This window comes from Mauremys mutica, chromosome 8 (assembly GCF_020497125.1).
Source record: "Mauremys mutica isolate MM-2020 ecotype Southern chromosome 8, ASM2049712v1, whole genome shotgun sequence".
NCBI lineage: Eukaryota > Metazoa > Chordata > Testudines > Geoemydidae > Mauremys > Mauremys mutica.
Window position 1 is genome coordinate 107,843,829 of NC_059079.1, and position 10,446 is coordinate 107,854,274.

The window sequence follows — 10,446 nt, forward strand, 5'->3', positions numbered from 1 at the left end:
AATTAGTAAGGGAGGAAAACGCCTAAAGATAAGAGCAAGAGCCTCTGATAAATACATGCTGTTAAGAGCTGCTTTAAGGATTTGCACACAAGGAACAATTTGCAGTGCACAGAACAAGATGTTTTATTGGTCCTACAAAACCCAAGAACAATGCTGCCTGTGTTTGAGCACTATTTCAAGACACAGAAATCTCCCTATACATCACTCCTGTGACAAGGGCCAGGCTTCAACACTCAGTCTGCACCAATTTGCACACTCCCCCCCCCCGCCCCACAATGAGCACATCTCAGGCCTTCACATTCTCCACTGCCAGAGAGATGGAGAAGTTTAGTAGTAGCCCACTCAATAAATCTCAAACACTGGAGAGCAGACTCCTCATAATCCTCCCCCACTTTGGGCTTTAAATTAGATACTGGCTAACCTGGAGAAAGGAGAGGAGCCATGAAGTAGAGGTCAGGGCTGGATTCCTGGGTTCTCCTGCCAGTTTTACCATTTGTCATTCAGTGATAAACAGGTTGCCCAAAGTCAGAGCAGCTAGGGTTCTGAGAGCTCTGTAAAATACTGAAAGCGCTTGACAATAATTCATTAGGCTCTCAACACTCTTGAGAAACTTTAATGGACGATTGTAAAGCACTTTAAGATACTCAGATGACAGATACTACCACGAATACTTGGGAATTCTTCAGCATCTTGGAATAAAGTGTGAATGACCTTAACCTGAACATTTGGAGGCCAAGAGAGTGGTGTGGATTGACATCAGCTGGGCAGCAGGCCCCTGATTGGCAGACTAACCTTTTACCAAAGATAAAGAAACAGTTAAAACAGCACAGTGCTATATGATGTACAGTGCAGTCTTATACATTATTAAAGAGGTTTCCTTTTTATATAGGGTTGCCAGTTTTGGTTGGATGCGTTCCTGGAGGTTTCATCAACTGGCATTAATCTTTAATGAAAGATTAATCTTTAATTCCTGGAGACTCCAGGTCAATCCTTGAAGGTTGGCAACCCTATTTTTAAAACTGGGATGCCATAACTGATGGAGTATCTAGTCCAACAGCTAAAACAGGGAGTCCTACCACCAAAGAGAACTGCAGAATTACCAACAAGGTCAGTGTTAGTGGGATCAGATCTGAGGAGGTAGCTGGAGCACATTGTGTTTCTAACAATGGTTTTAGAAGCTTTATCAGTGGGAACAAGAACCCCAGCAATCAGGGGGGCTGGAACAATTTGTATAGTGGGGGTGCTGAAAGCCATTGAACTAAACGGCAAGCCCGGAATATGATGGAAACCACTGCAAGCCAGGAGGTACGGCAGCACCCTGAGTTCCAGCAAGGATATTTTATTTTCAGATCAGTTGCTAAATGAAAGGCCTCATACTGTTAGTCCTGATTCATATGCAACCCCCCTTTGACCTTTTGGGTTTGTAGGATGGGGTCCTAAAACTGTCTTCCAAGCCCTTCAGTTAGAATTCAGCCCAGCTTGAGGCAATTCTAAGATCTATAACAAAGTTGTTCATATTTAACTGCTCCCCACATGACAAATTAATTGTGCTTATGTATTCTCAGAACATGGATCACCATGAATCTCTTTGGTATTCAGGAGGCTGGGATTTGTGCATTTCCCTAATTACCTCCTCAGCTTCTACATTAGATAGATAATGGACCAAGGACATAAACACTGAGTGGATGCTGCTTAATTCCACTCCCAGCTCAGCTGAGAGAGAGATTCCCCATTTCCTGGAAGTGGATTTAACAGGGCGAGGGGGCACTAGTTTAGCTTTCGTCTCTGGGCCCATGAGCTCAATGTCAAAAGGGCAAATGGTTGAGACCCTGCCAGTGAGAGTTTTGTACATTTAAGAAGTGGATCCAGTGACCAAGTCCTCAACTGGTGTAAACTGGTACAGTAGTGGAGCTCGCTCAATTCATGTACATTGACAATCTGACCCAGCAGTCTTTACCCTTCAGATTCTACAGTTTTAGAAGTAGGTAAAAAAAAAAAAATAAAAAAAAACGAGGCTTAGGCAATTCACAAGTGCGCCTTTAGCACTCGAGCGCTAAGCAAGGTGGATTGCCAGGTCTGCCATGCAATAATGTCAGGCACATGCGTTTTGTTTCACTAAATGAAAACTTGACGTGATGCAATGCTAGGTCAGCCTGAACTCCATGAATAATTCAATGGCAGATTTAAAAAAAAAAAAAAGAGATGATTTCATGTACACAAAATCCTTTTTATGTATTTAGGAATGAATCTGAACAGATTTAAAATTAAACAGCTTAATTCACTGCCAGGCGAGTGATCCAAAAGTCCAATAAATAATTCATCCTGGCAACAGACATCGTTGCTCAGCCAGGTCTATGACGCAGATCATGTCAGGGGGGTCTTGTTTTGTCTAAGAAAGACAACTTAATTCAGTGCAAAGTGAATAATCCAAAATCCCATAAATGATTCATCACTGGATTAAAAGCTATAGATTGCTCCATAGAAATTCTCTGCCTTGCATTAAATATGCATATGTGTGTGTGATGGGTATTATCTACTGTACAGCTTGGCTAAGATTGATACCAGCTCCAGAGTTCTTGGGAGTAATTTTGAAGCCATTAATCCTGATTTGATGTATCTCAAGGTATGAAAAGGGGTTACCTTCAGGGAGCTGTGCTCCAGTGTTAGCAGCAAACGGGGGGAGTGTGCGAGAAGAGAAACACTAGGCTAATTTCAAGGCATACCACGAAAGTTACTCAGTGAAAGAGATAGTGAGCTTGATTCCCTTTTCCTTCCAACTCTACCCCGGTGTAACTCCGTTGTTTTCAAGGGAATTACTTCCCGTTTGCACCAGCATGTGCAAGAGGAGAATCAGGCCCCCTGAGTTTTAATTTCATAGAACTGACTATACATCATTTTTTAACTGGTTCTGCTGTAGAGTGCCCTGTGCAGTGAGCTTCATGTGGCTGGAAGATACTGTTATGTACCTGCCACAAGGGCCTGATCCAGAGTGGTGCTGAGGCTGCTCAGAATTCAAGATCTAGCAGCCTGCTTGTTAAGCAGCATATCTTGCCCCGAGTACATTAAACCTGTGCTCCATGATTGCTTCTGGCTGCCTCTTGCTTTCCAGGCTGACTTTAAGGCGTGGTGGTGGTGGTGGTGCTTGTGGGGGGAAGGAGGAGGAGGAGGAAGGGATGCAGAGAGAAGGGGTTGTTACTGATCAGGACCTAACTGGCCCTGGACTCGAGCTGGCCTGACAATAGGAATATTCCCTTTGGGAAATACTGGTTTTACTGTGGTAAACTTAAAAATGCTAAGAAAGAAGACAGGTTTCAGTGGTAGCCGTGTTAGTCTGTATCAAAAAAAAAAAAAGAGAGAGAGAGAGAGGAGTCCTTGTGGCACCTCTGAGACTAACACATTTATTTGGGCATAAGCTTTAAATAAATCTGTTAGTTTCTAAGGTGCCACAAGGACCCTTTTTTTTTTTAAAGAAGGAAACCCAAAGGCTACGCCTCCCATGCCCACCACCCCTTTGACTGTTTCCAACTGGAGAGGAAGAAAACAAAAACAACGCTCAGGGGGAAAAAAATGAGACACAGAAGTTGGTCATGTTACCAGCATTTCAAGACCCCCTCCCCCCAAAAAAAATCTATACTGATTTTCACTCTTTGCTCAGCAGTTTCAGGAATTTGGGAGAGATTTAAAATACAAAGTGATTTTTTTTTGGAGAAAAGTTTCATTGACAATACCCATGTTGCATTTTAAAAACTATGGCAAATTTTTGAGTAACTCTTCCTGGGACTAATCTTCCCGAGACACCCCATCTCTCGGTGTGCCATGCTGATGTAGCTATAATCAGCAAGGACCCTTCAGCTGGAGTGCTCTCTGAAGGAGACAGAACACTCCTGCCAAGGCACTCCCTTGGGGGGCAGAGCTGGGTGAAAACTCTTAGACTAAGATTTTATTTGCACAAGCATTTTCAGGTTGATCAACTATTGTGAATTTGGGTCAAACTGGGTAAGTGGTTTTGACCTATAAAAGGGGAAATATGTCAAAAGTCCAGGTGGGTGAGGTACTCTCTTTTATTGGACCAACATCTTCATTCAGAAATATCAGAACTTCATTCAGAAATATCAGAACTCCCACACCTTGTCTCTCTCTAATATCCTGGGGCCGACATGGCTACAACACTGCATGTGAAAGAGTCAAAATGTTTTGTTTAGACATTTTCTAAACAAAGTGATTTTACTTTAGTTTCAAAGTCACGTTGTTTAGAAATGTAGCTAGATTCCATTTTATTTGTTTATTTAAAACAAACACATGGAAACTAAACAAAATGAAAGACATTTTGGGTGGAACACAATTGTTCTTTGGTTCAGCCACCGAACTGGGAAAAAAAAGGTTTTCTTTTGCTCAGCTCTCCTTTAAAGGCCTCAGCTCTGTAACTCACTCTTCCCCCAGATCTGAAGTGGCCCATATATTAAGGGTATGCTGATAAGGCCACTCCTTCTCCCTGGTTTTTACAAAGTGGGGAGATCCTGAGGCTGGCTATTGGATGGGAATCTAGCTATTGGATGGTTAAAGGTTCATTTTTTCCAGCCACTACTGGATTATTCCTAGCGGGGGAATGATTTCACCAGTGTAGAATGGACTCATTGCTGGTGCGCCCCCAGTGGTTAGGCCTGGCATAGCAGCTCCTTCCTCATTGCCCCTTGCCAAGAGCAGCTCTGGCCTCTTCCCCCACTCCCTCTCCCCGCCACACTCAGCCCTCTGGCCAGATCATTTTAACATCTCTCCCTTCTGGGGTATCTGTGTCCCATACCAAGAGGGTCCCACGCAACACTGATCACTGATAGGATGGTCCACCCTAGCAGGGCTCTCTTCCATCCCAATCTGTCAGAGCAGTGGCCCCAGGGCTTTTCCTGCAGCCTTTCAACCAAACTCAAATGTGAGGAAGGGGCAGAAATTGCTTTTGTTTCTCTTTTGAGATTTTAATCCCTCCTGGGTCCTCTCCTAGCAGTTTTTCTGCAGAACACTGACTCAAGAGTTGTCAAACTGTGCAGTACAAGAGGGGAGGGGTAGCTCAGTGGTTTGAGCATTGGCCTGCTAAACCCAGGGTTGTGAGTTGAATCCTTGAGGGGGCCACTTAGGGATGGGGGGGGAGAATAGTTGGGGATTGGTCCCACTTTGAGCAGGGGGTTGGACTAGATGACATCCTGAGGTCCCTTCCAACCCTGACAGTCTATGATAAGAGTTACCTCCCTGTAGTCTTCCCTCTATCTGGATCCTCCACTGCTGACTACCATCTATGGATTCAACTTCACCCCTCCTATACATCCTGGTGGTGCAGGCCCTGATGGGAGAGGAAACTCCCTTCCAAAGCTCCTCTTCAGTTGAGCACCCTTCCTGGGTCTCTTCTTTGGAGGTCCAGCCCATTGTCAGGGCTCACCACTGGAGCATGCTCCACCAGGTAGTTTCTCTGGGCTCTGCAGTACTTAGAGGGACTGCAGCATTCTTCCCTCTTTCCCTGTAGCACCTTCTATTCTGGGCTTCCTCCCTTTATGGAAGCCACCCAGGTCCTCCCCCAGTTGGGATTCATCTTTGACTTGGGCAAGCCCCACCCTCCAGGTTTGTTAACTGGCCTGTCAGTTACCATTCATCTTTTCACCTCCTGTGTGGGAATTAGACACCCTGTCATAATGAGATGCTGAATCAATAATCATACTCTTTTTAATTGGTCCAGGGCAGCCAGAGCCATGGATGGTGCTGCTCTTCAAGGAGGATAGAAATCAGGAGAAATAAAATGAATAATGCAATGCATCGCTAATCCCAAGGACATAGCCAGGAGCTCCAGGAAGAAATTGCATCACTGAGATGTGCAGGTGCAGGAACATATTTAATTATAAGTATTTGTAGAACTAAGACAGCCAAAGGAGCAGGCCCTTGAACCAAAGTCAGTTGAAAAGATTCACGATTCATTCAATGGGCTTTGAATCAGGCTATGCTTTCTATAACCCATTAATGGCACCTCATCGACCCTAAGCAGCGTCACAATTTAACTTGGGCAAGTCCGCATTTCTTGTGCTCAGACACAGTGAATTCCTAATGCACAGTAGCAGCCTCATCCACCCTAGTCATCCTTGCTGCTCCGCAGTGAAGTTTATACGGCTCATTTGTGCCACCTGCTGTCACTTGTGAAAACATCCTCCAACTACTCATTTCAACGAGGGTTGAAATATTCCACTTTCTTGCGTGCATTTGTTTGTTCCTTCCTCACCTCCTGGGATGGTGTTTATTTTTACTCCTAATTCCCTATGCCCTCACCCTCAGCAACATTCTTGTGTTATTTCCTAACCTGCAATTATAGACCATGCTTTGAAACAAAGATTTATTTATTTAAGCATCTAGAAGAGAACATTAAAGTCAGGAACCAAGCACAGGGAAGTAATGACATACATCACTAAGATGGAAAGGAACCATAAGTCTATTACAAGAGGTCTCTTGTTAATTTTAAAATAATCTTTTCATTTGTTCCTCTGGTTTCTTCTTGGGGGATTCTTAGTCCTATCTTAAAATTCAGAAAAGCCAAGCAGTGTTTTTTTCCTGTTTTCTGATTACCCAGTCCTATCCCTAAATATACCTCCTCCATACTAATTGGTATAGTTCAGAGATTATCTTCTCATTTCAGACTTCTTTTAGCCAACGTAAAAATTGGTCATTTTGATACAGCCAATCACCACAAGTGAGTCCATGTAAGATTACTATGGTAAATCCTTGATTAATTAACCACATCACTTCATGGAGCAGAGCCATCCTCCCTTTAGGCTTCCCAGATATAAATACTATTTAGTCCGGACATTGAATCTAAACAAATCAAAACCCACTTAGGTCCAACTGCACCTTCCCAATGTAATGCCACCATTATTGCGGTAAATTTAGCAATGCAGATTGGTTGGGGAGCATTAAAGCTGGAGGATACTTTTCTAATTTAAAAAGGTGGTGATGCAGAAAGTCTCGTGGGCTCCGTGGTAGACACATGCCAATGTTGCAGCAAACCGCTTGGCTTGCTGGCAAGCTGAGATGAAGGAGTCTCTTAAAGCTTCCAGGCTTCTACCTTTCCTTCCACTAGACTAGGCTCACCTGGGAGTAGGCAGAAAACACAATGAGGGTTGTGCATGCTGATGCCTGGGGAGGTGCAGAGATGCACAGTAACGTGCTCAGAAGACCAAACCACAGTGGCTGGCATCACAGCAGGACTGTTCTTTGTTAAAGCAGAAAGTGGGTGTGTTGGTAGGTTGACTTTTGGGAAGCTGAAGGAGCAGGAAGGGGCATGGAATGGATAAGCATCATTGCCTCCTCCAGTGGCCCTGCAGCAGCTGCTGCAGAGTAGAGGTGGTCAAATATTTTTGATGGACTAGTTTTCTTTGAAAAATGCAGTTGACTCTAAAGTAAAGCCTCCTGCAGGAATGGGTTGTTTTTGATTAAAAGAAGCCTAAAATGTTCTATATCAACAGGGTTATGTTCCATTTTGTTCAACTATTCTATTAAATATTAGTTTTTAATATAAAATTATATACAGACCACCACCACATGGGCTGCGTGTTCCAGGTTGGAACAAGGCGTTGTAAGTGTCCGAGTCCCCATGGAACAGAAATCCCAGTTTCTGAACAGCTCTACTGTTGAGGACTGACTGCCTGCCCCTCCTCATTATCTGCCTAGTCAAGAGTGGAGGTTGGGGAGAAGCGCTGATCACCAGAGATCCAGCTGCCAAGTCTCCTTCACTGCAAGAGTTTTCCCACTGCTGTCAAAGTAGGAAAATGCACCTGGCTGCTCCTCTGAATCTGACAGCTCATCTGCATGTTTTTGGCCCCCAGTTCCTGTGACAGTCCATGGAACAGTTACAGAAGCAAGGTGTTTGGCCAGGCTGTAACATGCATGCCCATGGGAGAAACACGGAGCCCCATTTTTGCCAGGCACCAGCAGAAGTGGCAAGTGGGCAGAGACCCTGGAGGGTTGGGTGTGGAAAGGCCGAGACACACCTTAGAAGGAGCAGGAGATTGAAAGGGAGTGAAGCTATGGACTAGTGGGATCTCTCCAGCAGAATATCACAGGAAGACCCTTATTCAATGAAAAGACATTAGATTAACGCCCCACCCCCATCAGTTTACAGAGTTTCTGGCCTCCTCAGAAATCTGCCTTTTCCAAGTTAACTCCTTAATGGCAATCTCAAATATTGGACAGTGTAAATAGTGTTTCCTACTGCATCACATAGGACTTTAAAGCACCACCTTAAGTTAACTCTGCCAGCAATGCTTTGTATTACCTTCATGCCTAATCCTCCTTCCTTTGATCTTGATTCTTCTCCTAGGCTTTCTAAAAAAAAAAAAAAAGTTTCCAGATGCTTATGGCTCATTTTTTAAACACTTTCCTTTCTGAAAGCTGCTGCTTTGATCTGATTTTTCCCCCTATTCTGCTCTGGGATTGAATTCTTCAGGTTTCTGTTTTCTTTAGAGAAAAGCACTGCTTCCTTAGTCATCTCTCAAAAGATCCCCTTTAACTTTTCATTAAATGCACAGACAGCTGGTATCAGCTCCTCATGAATTAGTTCAACACATTTCCATTTAAATATGTCCCACCTGACTTCATTAAAATTCCAGCCAGGTTCCTTTCTGTCTTGTCATTTCCTTTGTACATTCAAATCTGAGTAAATAGTGCGGGTGGGTGGGACGGACAATTGTTAGAAACCCGTTATTTATAGCTTCTCAGTTGCATTTTTGGGATTTGCTTCCACAGGGACAGATTAGATCAAACTGACTTTGTTGGCTGTTAAATCCCTCAATTCTAGTGCTGTGCCCCAAAATGTTATAAATGCAACAGTCATCACAGAGCATGTGCCAGATCCTCAGCTAGTATACACTGGTCTCACTCCACAGAAGTGAGTGCTCCACTGAAATGAGAGATTCTGATTTATACCAGCTGAGGACCTGATCAAACCCTTAACTGGTCTCTGGTTGAAATGAAAAATTGACTGACTTCAGCATCAGAGACTGACGAAGTGGGTATTCACCCACGAAAGCTCATGCTCCAAAACATCTGTTAGTCTATAAGGTGCCACAGGACTCTGTCACTTTTTCCTAGATGTTTGTTGTTTAAGGAATTGCTTCAAAACCAGGAGCCCCCCCCCCCCTATCCTTTAAACATATGAGAGCGTGTCATACTCACTAGCGCTTTCTGGAGCCAGGCATATCATGACAGGGCTGTGCAAACTCCCCAGGAACAGCTCAGCTGCAATACTCCAGCTATTCTAGTCCAGGGCACGAAAATGGTTTCCATGAGGACTGACTCAGAATGGAGGCTTTTGATCCAGGAGTCAGGCACCTAAATAGCTTTGAGACTCATTCCCCACACTGTTACTACAGTTCTACCTCGCTGTCCTGCCCCTGAAGGTGGAACACAGAGCAATGAAACTGGCATAAACAACTGGGGCGGAAATCAGGCCCTGTCAATTCAAGTAAGCCATTTCTTCCACCCAAATGCATTTCTAGAAAATCACTTTCCATTAAAACAGTTGCCACCTGAAGCTTAAAAAAAACAAACACCCCCACACATGTAACTTTTCACACAACCAAGAACTTCTCACTGTACCAGCCTCAATTCATGAGCCTTTCCTTTGAGGCTCAACTGTTTCATTGACTAATCTATTAACCTGCACCTGCATTTCCACACAACCATGCTACTTACATCATAGTCAAAGGCAGAACCTTCCTATCTACTGCAGACCTGCTTTCACTTCCAAGCTGAGAGTATAAAATGGATCCCAATGTATCAGCCACCCGACCAAGTTGATTATGAGAGTACGTACAAATTTAGCTGAAGATGAATTCTAGTTGAAAGACAGACAGGCAAAAGCACCGTGTGAAGAGAGGTTCTCTGCCTGGTGATTATTGTAGAAAAATGATGCACTTCATTCTACAGCAATGTATCAATCAGATGGCCCTGGAGCGATACAGGGGCTACACTTGCAATGAGTTGACTGGAAGAGAGGTTTAACAGTGCACCGCTTCCATTACAGTCCAGGGAGAGACAGCATTTTCAGGGATTTACACAAAGGAGAATTTAACTTTATCCCGATACTGACCGTGTCATGATACAGTGCAATGTTGTCCTAGTCCTATAATGTAATACCACAGGGAGCAGATACCAGTGCAATACGGTAAGTGTGTGTTTCATTCTTTAGCACTGTAGATGTCTAGTACTTGTGTGAGGCACCTAATGGCAAACAGTCACCCCCTGGCTTTTCATACACAGGAGACTAAGTCTGGAAATTAGCCCCCCCAGCCTCAATCCTTTAGTAGTGAACAACTTCAGAGAGCAGATCTGAGTTTGAGTGGCATTGAAAGGGCCCAGTCGGCATGCCTGTCCCCTGGGAACACCTACAAAAGGCAACAGGGTGATATGCACGAGGGA